Source organism: Anoplopoma fimbria, chromosome 17, assembly GCF_027596085.1.
Source record: "Anoplopoma fimbria isolate UVic2021 breed Golden Eagle Sablefish chromosome 17, Afim_UVic_2022, whole genome shotgun sequence".
NCBI classification, from domain to species: Eukaryota; Metazoa; Chordata; class Actinopteri; order Perciformes; family Anoplopomatidae; genus Anoplopoma; species Anoplopoma fimbria.
This window is the reverse complement of record NC_072465.1, coordinates 2,962,433-2,986,132: the sequence shown is the minus strand read 5'-3', so window position 1 is coordinate 2,986,132 and position 23,700 is coordinate 2,962,433. Positions and strand designations below refer to the sequence as shown.

General features: G+C 44.9%; 1 protein-coding gene across 1 annotated transcript in view; it reads right to left on the bottom strand.

Annotated features, from left to right (window-relative positions):
- Positions 1-23,462, bottom strand: part of LOC129105266 (plexin-A1-like) — a 186,626-nt gene extending 163,164 nt beyond the window's left edge. The window contains 1 exon segment of the mRNA XM_054616196.1: positions 23,365-23,462. The gene's annotated coding sequence lies outside the window, so the exon portion shown is untranslated.
- Positions 23,463-23,700: the final 238 nt, after the last annotated feature.

The following is a 23,700-nucleotide window of genomic DNA, read 5'->3' as shown; positions in this document are numbered from 1 at the left end:
TACCTAGGAAAACCTAGGACTGTTTTCAATCTACCCATCTTTAGCAAGAAGTGAACTATTTATCTAAGACAATATAATAATAATTCATTGTCAGCACTATTATATCAAACTAGCATTTGTAATAGGAGATTTGTGAAGAATCATAATCTAGGTTTTGCTGAGGGTAATACAGATTTTTTTCCAATAGTTGATGATGAACCACCATGAAGTCACAGTCTAACAACCTGTCTACCAAAATATCCCACCCCGATCCAAAAAAGTCTAAGTGGAATTCCTGTCTTCAGTCGAAAGCATCCATTTCGTGATCAGAGCCTTTATAGAGGCGCCTGGCTGTTTCTTGGAGCGCTCCCAAAAGGAAGGGCCGGGCCTACTGGTCGGTCCAGAAGGACGAGTTCCTCCAGCCATTGTGAGTCATCCACAGGGCAGACAAGGGGAGGGAGCGGGTGGATTCAACGGAAGACAAAACACAAAGCAATCTCCAGCACACGTTCATAAGGTCATATTACCGAAACTGTCCCTCAACTTGGCAGACAGCACAATTAATAAAGCCGCCGCTAGTGTAAACAGGGTGTGTGTGTGTTCTGTGGGTGTCCGATGGTCTTTGTGTGCCTCTAAGTTTACATTAGACTTCCCCGTGTCTAAATGCAGCAAGTGACAGAGGGAGGGAACTGTGAATAGAAAATAAAGAAGAAATCCTCAGATGAGAGACTAAAGCCAAAACTGTGTCCAAAGAGCGTGTCAGCGTCGCTACAGCAACAGGACCCAGGACGAGGTAGAGCTCCGGAGGAGGGGGAGGGAGGAGAGCGTGGGGGAGGATAAGAGCAAGACACGGAGGGAAAGAAAAACACAGAGGGAGATGTGTTGGTAAGAACAGAAATGTGAGCACAGAGGAAGAGAGATAAGGAGAGGCTGGTGGGAGCGGGGGAAGATGAGAGGGAGAGTGGTGAGTGAGAGGAATGCCAGAGACAAAGAGAGGAGGAGAAGTGAGACGAAGGACTAAATATATATATATATATATATATATATATATATATATATATATATATATATATATATATATATCATCTTTCCGACATAACACTGGGCTGGATGTGAAAAGTCTTTAGCATAACTGTGGCTAACAGGACAGACGCTGCAGTGGTTTCCTACAGGCCTGAAGCTGCACACATGACCTTGTTGTTGTACACTTGCCAACTTTTTTGACAGGAGAATTGAGGCGGAAGACAAACTTCCCTCTAAGAAAAGCCCCACACAGCGTGTACCCTACTGAGGAGATGAATAAAACTGGTAATTTCCGTCTCAGGTCTGAATATTGCTGAGCATGACAGACAGGGCCTCACTGGGGGACACAATCATTACACGATAAGAAATATTCTGCTCCCTGTGGTTTTAAATCTGTTTAAATGTTATTTGCCCCAGTCTGATTAAGTCTCCCCTCTGTTTCTATTGCATTCCCGTCTGCTGAATAAGCACCTCGCTCCCTGCACCTCTGAACCCCCCTCTGCATTCCCAGCCAGCCAACTCGCCGTAGTGTACAAATACATCAAACCAATACAGGCCAGGCAAATGACCTGCCATGTTCCATGGTCCCCCAGGGACCCGCTGCCACTCATAACTCCCCGATCCCTCGCTTATTTCCAGCCACTCACCGCCACTTTCAAAGCAGATTGAAAATATGTCTGAGGGGTTATTTGCGAGCCATTATCGTACATTGTTTGGGTATTTATGCACGCTTGGCCCGGCCGATTCAAAGTGGAGTAGATTGTGTCTGTAATGACGCAAGAAATATTGGAGTACATGCCACGCTGGGAAGTAAAAAGTGGAAAAAAAAACAGATGGAGAGCAGACAAAAGGGGGCTTTAGTTTCTGCCATTTATAGTCGTATAGGACGGATACGGGAGAAATATTGAATGTTTGATTTTATTAAATGCCTACAGTGGATGGAAACAAAGTCAGCATGTTAATGTCACAACAAGAAAATCAATCAATATTAACAACTGCAGCGCCGATATGAAGCAAAGTAAAAGCAATAACTTGCACTGGCCCTCTAGACATCAGGCAGCCCTGCTATCAATGTATTCTCTTCAGCACCGCAACAGAGATCAAGCTCTGCCCTCAGTCTGCTGTCTGATCGAGCTTAATACAAGCAACCTTTTGTTCTCCACCAAATCACTTTGCACAGAGCCAAAATCAGTTCTACAAAGCGCTGGAATTAAACCACAACCTAATATGTCTTTGGTACAAGTGGGCCTTGACCTATTATTTGACAAACGCTGTTTGATAATGGGATTCAGCTCTAAGCCGGTCTCCATCGGCGCAACGCAATCCACTCTCCTCTGCAGGTCGGCTGACCCTTCCCTTGGTGTGCTGAAGTGTGGCTTGTATGATCTGTTCTGGCTTGTTAAAACTTGTGATTTCACAAGGGGAGGGGTGGAGGTGGGGGGGGGGGGGTTAAGGCTCGCACAACGACAAGAACCTGTCACCGGAGTCGCGCTCGTGACCTCTACCCACAATGAGGCGTCCTCAGAAGATCCCTGCTTCGCTCTCTTCCTTTTCTCTGTCTCTTACTCTCTGTCTCTCGAGGAATACTGAAGTCTCGACCTGCACGCCTCATTTGAATTTCAACTGCTGCCTTAAACCCAGTAAAGACACACACACACACACACACACACACACACACACACACACACACACACACACACACACACACACACACACGCACACACACACACGCACAAACCAAACAAAGTTTTTTCAGCTCAATGGTCCCAGAGAAAGCACTTCTTTTTTTTTTTTTCAAAATAAGTGATTCATGAATCGTGAATTTGTGTGTCGGAGAGGTGACTTGCTTTACGCCCTGACCTTTCCAAGGGGAGAAAGAGGTGAATCCATTTTCTCCTGCCGTTGTTTGTTATGAGGCGCAAAGGCAGCAATTATTAAAGCCTAATGAATAACTGGGACAAAACAAAGCACCGACACACTCTATCCATTTCGGCTCCCCCCAAAAGGCTACATTAGCATCTAAAAATGCAAATGAAACTCTTACTGTCGCTCTTGCTGGGAGAGAAAAGAAAAACACATTATTCCTTCTCCCTAACCTGTAGACTCAAACGGTACGCAGTGCAGACACAAGCCATATTTAACCGTCTTCGTAGAGGTTGTCATTAATTCCTGTAAAGACATGAAAGAGGGTGGAAAAACTCGGGTTCTTTCGAAGCGGAAGCAGACGGTTTAAGTTCATTTCAGTTCAGCGAGCCTTTATTTTGATCTAGGATTTTGCCACATGCGTCAGTCTGTCACTAAAGAAGGGATATTGTGCAGCTACATATGGGGCTTAACAAGCACACTAGAACATGAAGCTTCTTTATAAGCTGATTCACTAGGAAAGGAGGAGGAGGAGGGACCAAAATAAGAGACTCAGTTTAAAAGAGATCCACAGATTATGTAGAGTAACCACAACTGCTTTAACAGGCACCAAAAACCTCTTAAGGCTGTTATCAAGTCAAATAAGGGAAATCCTGGAGAGCCTCAACTGCAGCGCTCGGAGCATTTATTTAACAAACTCCCTGCTGAGCACACAACCAAGTCTCTCCCTTCACAATGGATTACTGAGTCATCCATCAATGTATGGACTGTCGCGGTTGTGTGTGAATGCACGGCGATGGGCCACGCTTGAGGTGCTTCGTCCAGCAAGCGTGACTGTGCGTGGCCTAGATCTGGCCTCAGAGCCAAAAAGCGGCTGCGCAACGCCGCCAATTGTGGTTACTTTGTTGCTGGTTTGTGTTCCTCCGGGAACAGATGTGATTAATGTGTGTGCATTGAAACCTTATCCACTTTATGCTTTCCCTCTGCTAAGATAAGCTTGTCTTCTCCCTCTCTCTCTCTGTCTGGTTGTAATATGGCCTTGATTAGCAGTTGGCTGGCAGACTTGTTCCAGCTATGTGTTGGTACTGAGGGTCCTCGGGGGAGAAATATGTCAGCCTGACCCCACAGCTTGGACGAGACCCTCACCGCCGCCTCATACTAGGAACATGACAGTCAGCGCTGAGAAGCAGGGAGCAGAAAGATATATGGAGTTTGAACACAGACAGGGAGCTAGAGAGAGTACTGTGTGCAATACTTCCTTTGTCTCCTGTGGTTGTTGAAGTAGGGCCAAGTCTTTAAGCAGTTAATACACACACATGTGCACACTGGAGTGTACACACATACACACACTTGGCTCTCTTGACAGACATAAACCTCAACAAGAACAACAGTGAAACCGGATCCTGAACCCATCTCATGAATCTGTGAAGTCAACAGTCTGTTGCTAAAGCGCTCCCAGAACAGCGGAAATAGGGGAAATATAGATTTCCCTGACAGTTGTTGTGTCTCTCTTGCCTCTCAGAGCACGTCTGCTCACATGCACTACCTCAATGTGATCTTCGGAAAGTGCCACTAGGAAAGCGTTTTAGTTTCCCCTCTGTGGTGGCAGCTTAAAAGCAGCAGCTCTCTAGAGCGGCAACAGGAGAGAGACAAGAGTTTAGGAAAGAGACCGAAGAGACGGAGCATGTTCTGCAACAATACGATGCACCAAACCACAGGCTGAACACGCAGACCCATGCGTAGGCAGGCCTGGTTTTACAACCTGCAACCTCTGCGACTACTTTTCAGAGACAGTATGCATTCACACTGCAAAGAGTGCACAGGGGGAAACATTGCAGCCGATGCAAAGAGCAAACAACACACAAACAGAAAGCCATCACACAGACGCGGGGCTGGGGCTTTACCACAGTGGCGCCGGGGCAGGGCAGGCGGCAGCAGCAGCTACTAATTAAGAGCGGTTGGCTGAACAGCTATAGTTAGGGCTACAGCTGCAGGGCTGAGGAGAATAGGGCGACAGGTCTGACACCGTGTCTGTGTGTGTGTGTGTGTGTGTGTGTGTGTGTGTGTGTGTGTGTGTGTGTGTGTGTGTGTGTGTGTGTGTGTGTGTGACTACTCGCAGCCCGGGGGCTCTAGGCTAGGGCCCCACTTCAAGTCTTGCTGACTCAGATTCAACACTGTGTCTGGCAGCAATACTGCTGGTACAGCCAGAAGGGGGGGAAGAGCAATTTGTTCCCTTCCCCTGTCTCTGTTACTTTCTCTCTTTCCCTCACTCCGTGTTTTACTCCACGTTTTTGTGCCTCTTTCAGTTTCACTTCCTCTTTTCATTCCCTCGCTCCACTTTCCAGCCAGCCTATCGTTTGGGTCGTTCCCTCTTTCCCCTCCGCTTCCGCACACAGTCAATATGATTCAATAAGCTTTGCCGTGAATGGGTTTGTAGAGCAGTGGTGGGGATTACAGTGGGATCAAAACAGGAAATACATTTGCTTTTAATGGTGAGAGACCGATAAACACTTTCTCGACAGCGATACTCCAGTTGAACGTATTCCTGTCTCTCTTTCTATCCGACTCTGTGTTCGTTCCCACTTGTGGGTATTAAATGTTCCTGTTCTCCTGCTGCAACTGTAGTGCATCAAACTTGTTGAGCAGCTTTGGGAATTAACAGCTCCACTGGTTCAGAGCATTACACCGTGAAATGCAAACACAAAGAAAGATGACAGGTCACATGCTGAGATAGGACTGGGCTATATAACGAAAAGGAAATTTTGTGGTCGACCATTGGTGCTTTGGGGAAATATTCATGCAATGAGACTTTTGATACATAATCTTCCTAATGTGTATATAAAAACTTAGTGGGTGAAGGCAAATAACAAACCAGCTAGAACCGTCTGTTAAGTTCAGAAAATTACAGAATTTTACTGTAATGCAGCCTTTAAATCTAGAAAAAGACACCTATGCCATGTTAAGATATTTAAAATATAAAAAGATATTTAGTCTCATAATACAATATCGATATAATAGTGATACATTTACCAACCCTAGCCTGAGACATCCACAATGCCACTTGTACAATAGTTTTTAAAACATGTATAGCTTGGAATAAATATGTGTAAAGTTATCTCTTAAGACACATGCATGAATTTCCATTGTGAACTAAAAGGCCCTTAATTTGCAATTTTAAAGCAATTTATTGTATTAAAATAACTGGTGACCATATTAACATATATTAAAAAGGGCCTTGTGACAGTATAAGAGGCTTGGCCTAGGCCTTAGTTGTTTAGCGTGCCGGCTAATCCCATTGTTGTTGTCTCTGGAGCATAAGTGGCGAGCTTGATGTTAAATCCTTGCTTTTGTCTCTTTGTGTCTCATTTGCTGCCATCGAAGGCCTGAAATAACAGTCCTTCACATTTAAGTGTAGACCAGTTCTGAAAGTCAAGTACCGTTCTCGAGCATACCATGAACACATACTGTGGAGAAAACACTGTGCATATCACATCAAACAGGCCTCACTTGACAGAGCATTCAACTGTGGCTACCTACTGAACACGCACTTCCTGTCCACTGCATTCCCAGTCATTCTAATCTGCTTAAAAATGGAGAAGTGACATCGTTGACATTTGGACGCTTCCAACGGTGGGAAGGTTTACGTTATGAAATCTGCAAGTTGGCATTCTTATGCGCCAGATCCTATGCTGACTTTCTTTCTCAGGGCTACAGATTTCATGTGTGGCTGGCTACATACGCACGCACACACACAAACACACACTTGCTCTTTTGTGTTTGCAGTCTAAACAGAGTGTTATGGGAGAGTGTGTCAGTTTATTGTTTGTATGTTCTCCCCTCTGCTCCCTGATGTTTACCTCTGCAGAACAATGGACTGGCCTGGGAAAACTTGAGCACACTGTGTGTGTGTGTGTGTGTGTGTGTGTGTGTGTGTGTGTGTGTGTGTGTGTGTGTGTGTGTGTGTGTGTGTGTGTGTGTGTGTGTGTGTGTGTGTGTGTGTGTGTGTGTGTGTGTGCGCAATAATTTCTGGTTGCATTTCCATGATAAACACAACACAGTTTACTTTGCCACTCCTTAACTATCACAATTTTTGATTCCTGTCTAGGAATGCATGTGGCTGAAAAAGCATGTCTGTCATGCTGAACAAGTTGGCAACTCAGCTGAGAGGAAATCCAAATTTGATTAATTCCAAAATAAGTTTTGAAATACATCATTTTTGGCTGCCTGTGTGGGAAGATAGAGCACTTATTTTTCCCTCTGTCCTTGTGTTTCCAATTTGCCATTATTTAGAGAGCACTGAATGTGACGGTCCTTTCATGAGGGAACAGAATTGACCCTACATCAGCCAAGAGACCATTTCTACCATACCTTACTGGATCATACTGACTTTAGTAATAATCATATCTCTAAATCATTATTGGGTGCGCACATGTCCTTTCAAAGCACCAATAGTCATCCGGAAAATATGAACACTGTCAGACGAGGTACTAAATCCTATTTGATTTTGTCAATATTGCTCAACACTAATTTCCTCATTATGAACTTTGTAAAAAAACACCAATATTTCTATTATTGAAACACCGATGTAACCCAGACGTCTGAATATAGAGATAGACATAAACACTAGCGATGTCAAGTAGAGCAGTCATAAAAGCATTATACGAATCTACTACAATATCCATTATGGTACCATGAAGCGTCTCTTTTTAAACAAGAATTAGAAAATGTAAATGAAAGTGCTGAAAATAAACTAAACTTGTAATTGTGACGTTAAAATTGAAAGACAAGTTGAATCGTTGATTTGGAGAATTGTGACTACACTATTAGCTACAGACACAACGTTAATTCAGTCAGCCTTCCGTAAAAACGACTCATGCATGCGCGTGTTTGAAATCTGGGATTCTAGCCAGCCAACAGTTGGGCTAACTGTCTCGTGTGAGTTTGCCATTGAGGCTTAAACTGATACTGCTACTATGGGCCCTAACTTAACAATGGCTTGAATATGAGAGTTGGTGCAGTCAGGGTTACTTCATCTACATGTGGCATTATTATCAGAGGATCCAGATAATGCAAGAAAGGGGTCCTGTTCATAAAGATTTCCCATGGTCTGATTGTTTAAAAAAAAAAAAAGATGAAATTCATCCAACAATTACCAAATCAGTGTAAAAAGTGAGAACCCATTGTGTTTTATGAGATAAGCAATTGTATCAAAGGAGAGTCAAAAAGCAGAGCGTGTGATCATGAGGAAATGCCGTGTTGCTTTTCATTAGGAGAGCTCGACTCAGAGACAGACAGACAGACAGACAGACAGACAGACAGACAGACAGACAGACAGACAGACAGACAGAGAGGCCTTGCTCTGCCCATCCTCACTTTGGCCCAGTGCCAGGCCTGCTCCGACGGAGGAACAGAGAGAAAGGGTGGGCGCTGAGAGCGTGCGTGTGTGTGTGTGTGTGTGTGTGTGTGTGTGTGTGTGTGTGTGTGTGTGTGTGTGTGTGTGTGTGTGTGTGTGTGGCAAACACTCCCCTGGCAGGATCCCCGGGACCCGGCGGAGGGCAGGGTTCAGCCGGTGAAGGAGAGGCTGCGTGCCCGGCAGTCAATTAGCGGCTCGCATTTACACAACAAATGGAGCTCCCACGGTTTCTCTAATGCTCACACGAGCCCGCAAACACACAAACACACACACACACACACACACCACTCATGAGTGTATCCACTCGGCGCTCATCAGCACACGCCGACGCAAGGTCAGAGAGACAGGGAGGGAGGAGGAGAGAGAGAGAGCAAGAGGCCGGCTATCTGCTGGAGTGGTACTCTACAAACACTAACTCATGGGCTGTATCAGAAACATACGCAGAGCCGCGGTGAGCGCAGTGAAACTAAATCTCTACTGCTGAAAACTGGAGCTGTGACACAGATAGGGAAACTTGTTCTCATCGCCTTTTGTCCTCAGTAGATTTAACAAAGGAGCAAGTGGTAAAGAAAGTTGTAAATCATGATCTAAATTGGATTTTGAATGTATGTTTAAGAAAAAACAAGTTATTTGAACATTTCAAATGTAAACATTGATCATTATTTCATGACATTGTACACCTTCAAAGGCATTCACACCAGTGAAGTTGCATTGTCTTAGCCTACTTGTCTATCACCCCACCGCATTACCTCCCAATGATAAAACAGGGGAAGGATAAAAGCAAAAAACGTCTGAGTCAACACTTTCCACCGACTCATATCTTAACATAAGCTCACTCTGCTATGGTTGACCTGCAAATTATTTATCCTCTGTGCAACAAGTTGTCCTTGTTAATGTAAACGCAATAATTTGTGGTTCTGTATTTTGATCACTATTAAGATCACGATTATTCATTTTTTGGTGACAAAATCTGTGTATTGCACCTTCACTTCATTTAAATAAACACAGCAGTGCCAATGTACAAATCCTTGCATTAAAAATAAGATTGGTATTTCTTCACAGTCCATCAACTTGAAGCAAAATTGAATGGTACCTAACGTTTTACACAATATTAAATCAACAGAGCAACGCTTTGACTTTTACATTGTGCTATATTCCTGCTAATTAACAAACCTGTACTTCAAAATATGACTCATAATTAGGTATTCAGTGAATTTTTGTTTGGTTTAAAAGGAGTTATATACCTTGTATTACTTTTCTACTCTGGACTGCAGCTGCACCATTCAGAAAAGTTGTTCACAGGCTGTCGCTGTGAGGTGTGTGCGCAGCGGCATGACAGATCCCCAAACGTGAAGCCAAAACATTTCCTCTGGTTTTTTTTGAAAGCGCTTGATATGATATGCAGTACAAGTTTTTCTATGAGAGGAGCACGCATTTGAAATGTTAATTTTGCAGTCGATATGTTCATGTGTTGGAAGCCCAAATTGTGATCTCGATTAACATTCAATTAATGTTGCAGTCCTACCTTGCAGCCCCAAGTTATAATTGTCTGGAAACATCCTCAGCAGTAACAGCCAGCATAATGCATTGGGGCATACCAGATTAATCTAAAACATAGCAGGTTGTTTAATTGAACCGAAGTGGCAACTGCCAAATATTATTAACTTTGTATGATTAGAAAGAGTGTAAAGCTGATGTGAGGCTTCAGACCGGCAAACCAATACTCTACTAAATAGATGGACACAGAGAAAGTAAAGAAACAGGAAAGAAAGAAAAAGAAAACACTGAAGAGAGACAGTCAGGCAGAAAATACAGGGCAGGAGTGGCAGATGTCCCTTTCAAACACTTAGCTTCACCCCCAAACCTCATGGAACACTGCCATGTCAGGGTGACGTGTGAACGGCAGCTTAAGTCAATACTGTTAACCCAATAAACTTGATCAGGGAATACTACCCCTGTGAGGACCTGGTGAGATTCCATTCAGTCTTTCTTTACTGCAGTGAAGAAAACAGCAGAGGGCTAAACTATACTTCCATGCACATTGAGCAAACCAATACCAAGAGACTCAAATGTGACTTACATCTGTAAGTTGCTCTCTGCAAGCAGGTGAGATGCCATGTGGTAGATATTGACACCATCTTTCCACCTCTCGGCCATAAATGCCACTCTTCTTTATACTTCTATCCATTCCATGACTCGAGCAGAGCAGGAGTTTTTCATAAGGTGACCACATAAAGAAATCTTGAGTCGGTCCGCATCGTCTGCCTTATGGAATATCCAGTGTAAAAACATCGTTGTAAAAACTTGAACGACATTGAAACGTAATAGTCCTGTTAAGCGCACTAAACTTTTACAAGCTCTTGTAAAGTTCTGCTTTAGCAGTAGTGCGTACGGATCTGCAGCAGAGGACCGAGGTCTTGTTTTGGATGACAACAGAAAGGCGTGTTACCTGTATGTTTGGGATAAATGGTTGAACACAGTATAAAATATCTATACCATAGATCGGATATTGGGTGACCGGAGCCAAACACAGGAGACAATCACTGTCTCTGTCTGTCTCCACTTCCCCTGCTCCTCCCAACCATCTGTCATTCTCCCCCATTGACATTCAGGTGAGAACTGCCTTGTAAGCAGACAGCATAACTCTGTGTGTGTGCGCGTGTGTGTGTGTGTGTGTGTGTGTGTGTGTGTGTGTGTGTGTGTGTGTGTGTGTGTGTGTGTGTGTGTGTGTGTGTGTGTGTGTGTGTGTGTGTGTGTGTGGGAGCAGTTACAGTGGAGGCAGCCTGCCAAAGTTAATGGGAGGAAGACGTGGGTCTATACTGCTGTTGATGAGGTCTTGTGTGAGTTTGGAGTGTGTGTACGGAGCTCATCAGCGGCGGGTCGGCTCACTCATGTGCGCGTCTCTCTGATGACCCGCCCTCTACTCACTTCCTGCATTCATCTCCCTACCTATACATCAATCTATCAGGGACAATTATTGGTGAAACGAGACCAGTGGTAAGTGGATGAGAGGTGACCTGCGCCATGCAGCAATCAAACCCGTCTCTCTCTTTCTCTCTGGCGCTCTCTCTCTCTCTCCCAAACTGTCGCCATCCCTCTCCCTCTCCCTCCAGCTGTGCTCTGAATAGGCCTCTAAATCACTCGGCCCGGGCCCTTTGATTGGTTGACCTCTCTGCATGATTAAACAGCCATTTTCATCACATCCTCCATAGGAGAGTGACAGAATGAGAGAGAGAAAGAGAGAGTGAGGGGGGAGACAAGCTTTTTTTGGATCAGAGAAGGGAGAGAGGGAAACTCTGCTGTGTGCAAACTGGGGTAGATATCACCTGAGAGTAAAACGCATGCATGAACACTGACTACAAAAGGACAGATGTGGCACAGATCCCAATATTGGAATATAAATAGGAAATAAAAAAATAATGTTACTTTGAGAATGGAAGATGTAATGACAACCTTATATCAATGCATTATACCTCCTCTCGGCTAACTTATGGTGTTTGTACCGAACTAATAAAGTTTGATATGATTCATGTAACTTCTGTGGCACACAGCAGGCTGATTACTTGGTCAAACATCTGGTTAGATGTTGTTGTGATGCCATTCTCTCTTTAATTATATGGGATTCACATCATTTGTGATTTCAGTAAACTCAATCAAGTAAGACATCCATAATGGTGGTCATTTAATAAACATGGTTTATAGTCCAGCCCCTATGAAAAGCGGCATTATTTGGAGAACGGTTTAATATTTAGAGACACACACACACACACATCCTGAAAAGCTTGCAGTGAGTGAGCAGAAAGCATAAGGAACAATTTCTGCATCGCATTGTAACTTTGTAAAACAAACAAACAAATGAATGCAAAGATATAGATGTCCTGAAGTGTTATTTATTTGTAAAGTAATAAATCATGCACCAGTAATGTCGTAAAATAATCTTCAAAATCATCAGGAATTACAATTCAAGTGGAAACCTTTATAATGCAGCAACAAATTGTTCATAACTTTAACAGGAATAAAAATTCCAGTATAGATGGTATATTTTGAATCTGAATTTACTAGAACGGCCCTGTTATCACAAATGCCCCATACAGCTATATGAGTCAGCTTCATCGGGATATCTGCTTCATCGCTAATCTACAGTGACTCTATCCCACTGTGATGTGGGGCAGCTAACAAGATATCACAGGGTAGCAATCATCATCGCTTTGACCAGCGGACCGCAACACTAATTCCCTGAAATCACCTAAAGAGTGGGAGGGTTCCATTTCCTCCCTTCCCTGAAACCAAACTTCTCGTCCGATAAAATCACCACCCCCTCGTAACATCTGTTTGGCTTCCGAATAAAAAAAAGAAAAGCTGTAAAGCCGGCGTGGCGGGGTGGTAAAAGCAACAGCAGCTGTTCCAACGCTGCGTTCAGGCCCCTTAATTAGAGTTTGACTCAGCTTCTTCAGTTTTTGTCATCCTTCTTTCCCAACACACACTCTCTCTTTTCCCCCGCCCTGCCTTGCTCAGAAGAGCGTCTCTCTACGAGATTAATCATTATTCTTTGGTGCGAGCTGCCTTGTTGCTGTTCTAAGTTTGCCAACGCTGCCAAGTTCCCTCCCTTCCCTCCTCTGTTGTCTCCTGCTTTCTCCCTCAGCCGTTTCTGGCCGAGGTGCAGTCTCTGGCATCGTTTTGTTCCGATTTCTCCAATCCCGCCCTTTCACAAATCTAAACGCTCGAGGCTTTTATGTTGATGCAGCTACAAGCAGACTGGGAGACGGGCTACTTTTGAAAAATGTGTCTGTGCTGTGGCCAAGTTTGACTTCAGCACTGATTGCCGAGGGCAGGATAAGGTGCGCCTCTTGAATGAGCTCAAGAATGAGCTCAAGAATGAGCTAAAAACAGCTTGTGCATTGTTGTGAGGAGAGCACATGTGGCGACGGCTTTTGAAATGTGTCTTATTTAGTAGTTTGAGTCAAGGAAAAGTCATGTATGGCTGTTCTTAAGAATGTTTCAGCTTTGTGTTGTCTCTGCTTGGAAAATGGACTCTTTCTGCCTCTTTTCTCTTTTGTTTTGCAACATTGTTTTCAAGTCACACTCGACATTCAGTGTTGCCTGAAGTGCCAGTTGGACAAATACTATCTGGCATGTGTCAGAGGGCAGGCAGAGGGAGTCCGCTGGTGCACTAGGGGCCATGTCACGCTGATCTCAAAAGCCGAATGAGGTCACACTCAGGAACGACAGAGAACCGGACCGATCGACCAGAACAGCCGCATTCCTCAAGACGCACTGGGAACCAAGGAAATCATGGATCTTGGTGAAACAGTGGTGGGAGGACGGCCCCAAGAGAATGACTTGGGAGAGAAAGGAAGCTACTCCTCCCAGCTGCCACGCATCAGCACATCACACCAGTCACAAGTTACACACTCCATTTCATTTGGAATGCGACGGTCCCGACAAGAGCTGAATGGTATCGCTGACACATTCCTTCATGTTTGCCGCTTTGTCACATGCTCGGCCTCCTTTCCGCGCACCATGAAATCTACCAGCTGAGAGAACAGACTCAAGAAAATCAAGAACAGTCAGGAGGAGTAACTGATGAGACGCTTGGAGACGCTCTTCTCTACCTCAGCCTCTCTCCACGCGGGAGTTGGAATAACGCTGACCTATGTGACAGCTCCTGGTAGGGGGGAGAGGAGGTCTGGGTCAGAGGTCACCGAGCACCACTGGAGCCATCATGGGACAGCAATGTGTAGCTGGCACTCACACACACACACACACACACACACACACACACACACACACACACACATCTAAATGACCCCTCCCCACCCCATGGCACAGCAGTAGCTCAGAGGTTCACCCCCGACCGGGCAAAAAGCAACACAAGGGCAATAAAACCTCCATGGCCTCACTCCACCTTTAAAGTAGGGATCAGTCTAACCTCCGACCTCCCCCCCCCCATCCCACCCTCCTCCTCCTCCTCCTCCAAAAGTTTGGAAGCCTTCTCCTGCTCCTCCTGCTATTTCTGGTTACAATCAACACCCCACCCCCCTTGCCATCGGCCGGCCATTGTCTGGCCCCTGAAGTACTTATTCCCCAGAGAGCCCCAGCTCTGCTTGACTCTCCTCTGCAGGAGGGCTGAGGAGGGAGGCACGACTTAAAAGCACCCCCGGGACGTGGTTGCAGCGTGGAGGTAACCCAGGTCTGCTGAAAGAATTAGGCTGAGCAGCCACCAATGTTCTACACAACATGTCGTCGAGTGGTTTTCTCCTTAATAAGCTATGTGAGGGAGGAAAGGGAGGGAAAAGGGTTTTATGGTCCTCAAGCACATGTTTCCACTGAGGGAGTAGAAGAAAAACAACCGGTCTGTCAGGAGAATCCCAAAACGTTTTTCCTAAAGTTGTTGGGTGTAAGAAGGAGGTACTCCAAGCTGATCATAATGTTGGAGGCAAAAGAAAAGCACTGTTGTGCAAACTTTTTCAGACCTTATCTGAGGCAGTTTTGCATTGAGCTGCCAATGACATACGAGTGTTTTCACTGGCCTTTTGATGCCACCAACCCTAAAAGTATTTGCGTTGATTTGCAGGAGGTGGGGGTAACATTACAGGGTAACTGTAGCGCCTGTGAGTGGAGTAAAAGTCCCTTGTACATGTGTCTATGGTCGACATGCTATGCAGTGGCACAATGCCAACACACAATGGAGGCCAGACGTGGCGGGCTACTCATCACTTCTCCCTCTTTAACCCTTTGAGAGGAGCACAAAGGAGGGAACTGACAAAGAGGCAGTGGAAAGAAAGGGAGGTGGTAAAGGAAGGAGGTGAAGGAGGTGAAGGATATTCTGTGCTACTTGGGCACCGTTTTAAGGGGAGTTTCAGACTCCATTTGTAATTTGACAACTTGAATATGCCTCCACCGTTAGCACGGGTCAATGGAGGCCAGGAATCCAAAGTATTTCTAAGGCAAGGACACAACACTGTGATTAAGGGCTGTCGAGAAAGTAACCCTGTTCCTACTACTAAGTATAACTGGCTTGCACTGTTTCCAAGTTTTCTTCAAAATAACAATTCTGTGGTTAAACGTCTGTTACTGTTGTTAACAGGGACCATTTGTTATCTGGGACACAGCTCCAAATAGGCTAATACTGCTTTCAGTCAGAGGTTAGTAAAGTTTTGAGTTGGCCCCTTAACCTGAGGTTCCCACTTGGCCGTTCTGTGTAAACGTGGCTACTGAGAGTTAAACATGGGGAGGTGAGAGGCTGGGAAGTGCTCCAAAGTGATTTAGAGCTAAAGCTACTCAAAATCTACCCGTCTTCTTGCTGCTGAAGTGGGATCGCCGAGTGGATTTAAGAAGGCTAACTGGCCATTCTGAAAAACGAAAATGTTTTCTGTGAAGTGTCTGACTACATAAGACCCCACCAAACACATGCACGCACACACACACACACACACACACACACACACACACACACACACACACACACACACACACACACACACACACACACACACACACACACACACACACACACACACACACACACACACACACACACACACACACACACACACACACACACACCAGAAGAAGCACCAGGCCACATCTAAAGAGAGCCAAGCACTCAAGGGGAAAAAATGAGTGACAAACAAAATGAATAAATGAGCACTTATCTCCATCTGGTAAACACACATGCAGGTGCTGACATCAGAGTGTGTGGTTTATGAGCCGTGGAGCATGTGGGAGTCTGCACGCACACGCACACACACACACACACACACACACGCCAGAGTGCAACTAAGGGAAAGGAGAGGGAGAGAGAGTGATCCTGCCTGTGTCCAAGACGCATATGCACAAACACTTTCTCAACACCCACCACCGCCGCCGCCTCGGGGTGGGTGGGTGGGAGGTTGGGGGACGCCACCATACTGCTGACCTCTCTGGAATAAGTCTCCCTTCCTTCCGCTAACATAGGAGGTTGTTGCTGGCTAGTCCATAACGCAGCCACAGCAAAGGGGCTGATTTATAGGCTAGCCCGCGGCCGTGCTTTCCCCGGGCAAGTGGCTCTCTTAAAAGGCCCGCCTTCTATTAGTCTTATTTACAGAGCTGGGGAGAACAGACCACCTGAATTATTTAAGTTTTCCCTTGGTAAATACACAAACCAGGAGGGTGTGTATGTGTGCAAGAATGGGGGGAGGGATGGAAGACAGGAATGAGGAAGTGGGAGCTACGGAGACGGAGAAATAAGGGGTAAAAGAGGCAAGCAATTATGAGGTACTGCGCCATTAACATTAATCACAACAATAAATGGCTACGTGCCTGTGTAAACTCTCCCCCGTTTCATCTCCTCCACAGCCGAGAGTGTTACCTTACATTTAACAAGGCGAGTCCCCCATGCTCGCTCACACACAAACCCGTCCAGATAGCACCCTGTATACCATGGTCCTGTTTGGTGTGCACATTGATGATGCACGCCTTATCTCAATGCAAATGCATGCACAGGCGCGCACACACACACACACACCGCTGTCTCCTCTCTCACACAGTGGTTCTCATTAACAAGCCAAACATGCCTGAAGAGGCAGACAGACTCTAGTGAGCACGGTAAACAACCAGTAGGCTCCCTCATCTAAACTGAGACTATCTCAGCATCAGCAACACACACACACACACACACACACACACACACACACACACACACACACACACACACACACACACACACACACACACACACACACACACACACACACACACACACAGACACACACACACACACACACACAACACACACACACACACACTCTGCAGAAGATACTGACAGGCTGGGCCAGATGCAGTAGACTCAAAAATCTGCTTTTTCCCACTGAACCAGTGGATTCTGGTGTCTTTGCTCAAGGGGAACTTATGAAGGCAAACACTGGGTATGAGTTATTTCCCCCATAACATTCCAACATATAAGGGTGTTTGACTGTGACACTATTTATATACATCAACTCTTGAGAAATGATTAGATCACTATAAACCTACTGCATAGTGTATTCATTGCACACTATAGTTCATGGGCATCGTTTTTACTGATTTGGGGACCAAACTGAATGGGCCATTACATCAAATTATGACTTTGCAGTGACAAAAGGTAGGGTTCGTCACAGTTGCCCCAAATGATCCTCAAAATTATGGAAAACTACATCCTCTCAAGATGTTAAAAAAATGGATTGAACCTATGTTAGAAATAGTATCACATGATCATGTATCTGATGATCTGGTTGTGGTGCTGTTGCTAAATGTGTATTTTTGTTTGTTCTGATTCTGTGCATTTTTATCACGGGTCTTTGGATATCTTATAACTAAAAGGTATTAATACTGTCTATTTGTGTAGGTTCAAATAATTGTAAACTTAAATTACAAAATAAAATACCATGAATGTGTAAAGGAGAGGTCAAATTAAAATGATTTCCATCAAGACTACATGTCCCCACATGATTTTTGCTGATGAAAGCCAGATCATTAGCCCGATACTTTAAACCAAAAAAATGTAATAATGATAGCTGACTACAGTGTACCATTAAACACCTGCCAACACCTTCACGCTAAATTAAATGAATTGAACTCTGTTTCCCCAGCACACGGTTCTCACTTGGAAGCTTAAAGACTGACCTGAGATCCACATGCAAAAACTATAAGCATCTTGTATCAGGATCTTCTGCACACCTTAGCAATAAAATTAAAAGAACACTACTGATGATACAGTTGTTGACTTATGTTACAGGAAGAAGCCGTTTCTTCCTGATCAATAGCCAACACCCAGCTCGTCTTCACAGGAGGAAATGCAACAAGAGAAGCCATTTTTTAGTGTCCACATAAATCGGGGACCCGAGCTGCCTGTCTGAGTCGGTGTCTGAGAGGGGGGTGGACAGAATGCTGACAAGAGCATTGGCATGCCGAGGAGGAAACCTCATATGCTGAGGCCGTGCCCACGAGCTGCGGGGCGGTGGGATTTCTACACAAGGCCACTAGGTCACAAGTGGAACCGGGGTTAACACTGCAACTTTGGACCTTCAAGCAGAACCTTCAGGATTAATTGTAACTCAATCTCAGTGGGGACATGCCGGGAGACAAGGGAGGGTCATAACCAAAACCAATGACAGTGTGTCTTTGGTTTGGATGAGAGCCCGTTCCACAAATTAGGAGAGATTATCAAATAAATTTTACAGGAAAAATGAATCCAATGCGCTGCTCCTGTTAATAAAACTAAATGCCTGCGAAATGGTGAGCAAGTTCTTCGTGTCCTACTTCAGTCAATCTCATCACTCTGCTATAAAATGTCAACCAAACTAATCAACAACTCTTTGCACAAAAGGAGACCGCGTAAATTATGTTCCCCAACAGGCAGCACACTGGAGACATAGTTTATTTTCAATTTGCAGCCAGATTAGCAGGCATGTTTTTTGATACTGTCAGAACGGCAGACTTTTTTTTCTTCTTCTTCTTCTTTTTTCTATTCCGAGTCGACTTGAGTGAGCGGCCTTTTTAGTGCCTGCTTCAAAAAGCATCCCCCGTACCCGAGCAGCTGTCACTTTCAGCAGGCACTGTGGAGGACGGATGCGGGGGAGGGGTCCTTTGAAGGAATGGTTAAAAGTGGGCGATAAAAATAAACTGGGAGAGAGGAGAAAATTAATTATACATAACAGACAGTTCACTTGGATGAGCACGACGGAGACAGAGAAACTAAGGCTGCTTCGCTCAAAGATGAAAAAAAAAAAAAAAAAAAAAAAAAAAAAAAAAAGCCATTTTCTAGCTGAGGAAAATTTCTGCTCCGCCATCCACAGTGGTCATATTTATTTGGCTACATCTGACGTGAAGGATGCAACAATGAAGGTCAAAGCATCAAACAATACAGACAAGGCTTTCATTTCAAATTCTGTGCACACTGGCCCTCCCTTCATGCATTCTCTCTAACTGAGGCAGTTTCCTGGGACCCAAATAAAACTGCCAGGAATGAGCGCACACTCTCCTTCTTAAGAAATGTGATGAAGCTTGCAGATAAGTCAGCCTTTAAAGTCGCTTTTGATTGGCACTGATTAGGGTTTATGCTGCCGCCTCACCTGCAAGCTCACCTCTGGATATGATTGGTAATGCACCAGCACTTTGCAGTTCAACACCGCCCACCGACTCTCAATCCCAGCTTCTTGTTTGGGCCAAATGGAGGTCATTCCTATTTGAGCAGTCAGTCAAGACAGGCCCGCCAGGTATTGGCGAGTGAGTTTATTTCATATTAAGGCTTGTCGGCTGGAGAGGTGTTAGCACCAGGAGAGCTGTGTGTGTGTGTGTGTGTGTGTATGTGTGTATACAACAGGGCCTTCGGGTAGAGCCCTGCTGCTGGTCTCTCTTTAGTGCGTTTTAATATTGTTGCGGCTGTGTGGCTCCTCGCCTCGAGGCGCCACACAAACCCCCAGAGAGACCAAGTAAAAACACTCAAATAGAGAGAGGATGGGAAAGAGATGGAGAGGTGACAGCAAAGAGAAGCACGAGAGGATGTGACAGAAAAGGAGGGAAGGAAGAATAAATCCAAACAGGAAACTTAAAAAAGAGGTGTTAAAAAAAATAGCAAAAAAAGGCAGACGCACAGCGATTGAATGAAACACTCTCGGAGCAGAGCGCCGGCAACGCGGCTAACCTCTTTAGCAAGACTGACATAAATGAAAACTTATGTAATAAAAATGCGCCATCTCCGTCGGCTATGATATGAAAGCAGATATTGCATTACGGCGCCGCTGTGGCAAGGAAACCCTCGATCACACAATGGGGGAGAGAGAGAGCTTATGCCTTGGCATTATTGGTTTGAGAAGGGATCCTCTCTCAGTTGTAGTGAATGCTTCTTCATGTTCAGAGCCAAGGCAAGCTATGAAGACTAGTCATCCCACCAGAAATGGACTGGAGAACTAGCTGAAAGTTTTTTAAGACTGCTGAAAATGATGCCAGGGCGTCTGGACAGAGAGAGAGAGAGAGAGAGAGAGAGGATGACAATGGAAAAGCGAGGAAACGTTACATGCGCATCTTCTCACAAAGGAGGATACCAGCATCCCACCAGACAGAGAGGAGAGTGGAGTAGAAGGGAGAACGGGGAGACAGATCGGAAAAACGAAAGTGAGGAAAAAAAAGCAAAGAAAGAGAGGGAGGTGGTGTGGAAGAACGGAGGTAGACGCAGACAACGAGGGAGAGAGAAAGGGGGGAGAGGGAGGAAAAGAAAGGCTGAGTGGCAGCATAAGTCTGGAGGCAGGAAAAATGGCGGAGAGAGAGAAGGCGAGAAGAGGAAATGCCTAAACGTGAGGTTGTCACACTGGTTTAAAGTGTCGAATAGGAGGAGAAACTGGAAAAGGAGCTGGATCTTACAGTCTAGCTTCACAGACTCACACTGTGAGCAAGAACGGAGTCCATATATCGACTCACCGCATGAAAGCAATGAACCACAGTACAGCATACCCTGAAGAATACAATTATGCACTTTAAGTCCTTACACACATATAAACAATTTCAATGAACCAGTATGTCGTTTTTTCACTCCAACTGAGAACGCCCCATGTGAGCCTGATGGAATTTAATTCAAAACTTCTCCTTTAATGCGTCATTGTGAAATCCTTTATCAATATACACACACACCAAGACAAATTATTGAGGGCCAGTCTTTTGGTGCTAAGTGGCGATTCAGTTCTCACTAAGGCAAAAGCTCCTCTGCTTTGTCATCCATCTACAATCTCATTAGACCTTGAATATGCCAGTCACCGAACAGGTCCAGAGGAATGCGATGGGGGGTGCGAGTCGCACAAAGGCACGACCGGCGGGGTGCAAAGTGCACATGTCAGCTCGAATTCCAAAGTTTGGACATCACAGATTTTACCCTTCACGGCAGCAGCCAGACCGGACAGGGCAGACTTTGAAAAAGCATGACACTGCTGCTCTATTGTGGGGCAGATTTGTATCATAATTAGGGAAGATTGAGGCAAATTGCTTGTAATTTTCTGGCTGGGTTGCCAGCTTTCATGTGAAATGCCATGCAAGGTCACAGTTTTGCCAAAAAAATTGATTTTTTTTCTGAAGCCCTCGGCTGTATAAGGTGGGAACTTTTTGAAACCATGAGGGGGATAATCAAGGTCAGATTGTTTCTCATAAATTCCCCCAAGTTATATTCCTATTTACGTTACATAAGAACACGCTTGTTTGGACATGTCTAAACATGTTTTCACTTCCACACACACACTGTCTATATAAAACTAGATGTTATCACATAGTCCTCGTACAAAGAGAGTCCTCGCTATGTTTGGTTACATTACTGCCACTACTCGCCGTCAGTCACACAGTCATGTTAAGTAACAGTTTTGATTGAATAAGTTAGGTGCACCTCCGTTGTGTGGTTGGTGAGATGTCTGTCTGTCTGTGGTGGAATGATTTATAACTGTGACTGGGCACCACCTCTTAAACAAACACCCATGTCACGGTTCACATCCTGTCACATCATTTAAACGTGAACGCTGGTCATCGCATTTAACTGTCAATAAGACGCCGCTGCTTGACTGAGCTGAGGCAAAATTGGGTCATGTCACTTATGATAAAGAATTATCGTGTTAGTCACATAACGCCCGTGTCTTGTGGGGGTGTTGGAGTGGTGCCACAGGAGATAAAATGCATCAATCAACACCACTGGGTTTAATATGAACTATCTGAAATGCACAATATACAATCCAGGGCTCCTTCTTTGATATTAAATAAATATTTCAGTGATTTTTGATTTCTTTTGGGGGGGGTGATATGCTGTAGTCTGGCCCTACTCCCCCAAAAAAGAAGGTTAAAATGAAAACCCTGGCTCATCTAATATGCTTTATGAATACATGTTTAAAAATGGGCTCCAGAATGAATTCACCTAGCATCTAGTAGTCTAATATGGTTAACAGGGATTTCATTTAAAAAAAAAAGAAGAAAAAAATAAAAATAATAATAATAACTGAGGAGAATCCGATAGAGCAATGAGAGCATTCTCAATAGCTGACAACCGATGCACTCAACACACCCACGGACAGCTCCCTCCATCCTGCTCCAGAAGGGGGATTCAATTGCTGTCGAATAACAAAAGCTTACAAATTGCCTCCCATTCGTTAGCAGATTAACGCTCCTTTCACACCACACCAACACACTTTCTAATTATTTCAAAGCTAATAGGGGAATCGATTTTTATTTATTTATTTATTTATTTATTTCAAAGCACCAGCACCACGTCTCCCCCCCAGGAGACATCCAGCACAACTCCTCCCTTAGGACAGGATACATTCAATACATTTTTTTTTTTTTTTTTAAAAACAAGCATAAAAGCAAATGTTTAATCCATAAACATGCAGTCTACCCCAGACTATTCATCAGTGAATACCTGTGATTATGTATGGTGGTGGAGGTGGTGGTGGAGGTGGTGCAACAGTGAAACGCACACCCTCAGCCGGATAACCCCGCCGGCTAGTCCGCGTCACCAAACACTGTTCCCGGAGATTTCTTTTTATTTAATAGCCTCCAGATATAACTTGCAAACCCGGAGCTCAGAAAAGTCTCTTTTATTTTTGCTGCAGCTCAGAAACTCACCTCACACTGCAGCAAAAATAAAAGAAAAAGAAAAAGAAAACACCAACATTATCTTAAGTTTCCATCTCCATGTGCGAACTGCGGAAGATATGCTGTGATTCATTTAATTAGTTTGTTAAATGCACAAAACACCCGCAGTTTTACAGTCCTAGTGTGGGATCAACCCGACACACACACACACACACACACACACACACACACACACACACACACACACACACACAAACACACACCCTAATAACTGGATATTGGAGCTGAACTACACTTCCTCTTCATTCCTCTTTTTCCACTCTTGCGTTTGGTTGGAGCCTCGAACTCGTTGGGGGAGAGCAGAGGAGAATAAGAGAGAGAGAGAGAGAGACATAGAGACAGACAGAGAGAGAGAGAGAGAAATGTAGCCTAAATATTTAAGCCGGCTTCACTCCCCAAAAAAAAAAAAAAAAAAAGCCCCGGACCGAGGTTTCCACGGTACTTACAGGTTCAAGTGATCCGTAGGTTAGATATCCTTGCCATGGTTTTAAATTCCAAAACTTGGGGACATTCCTCTCTGGTCACGGAGCGGCGGTGCTCTCTCTCCGGCGGCTCCCTGCGTGTGAATGGAGAGGAGAGGACAGGAATGCGGCTCCGGAGGAGGGAGGAGGAGGAGGAGGAGGAGGAGGGAGGAGGGAGGAGGGAGGGAGGGAGGAGGAGGGAGGAGGCGCTCCGCTGCTGCAGTACCGCACGGAGCCCATAGAGGGGCGCCCCCGGGCCGACTCCTGGTGCGACGGGGACATGTGAGGGACTCGTTTTTTTTTTTGTTTGTTTTTTTTATT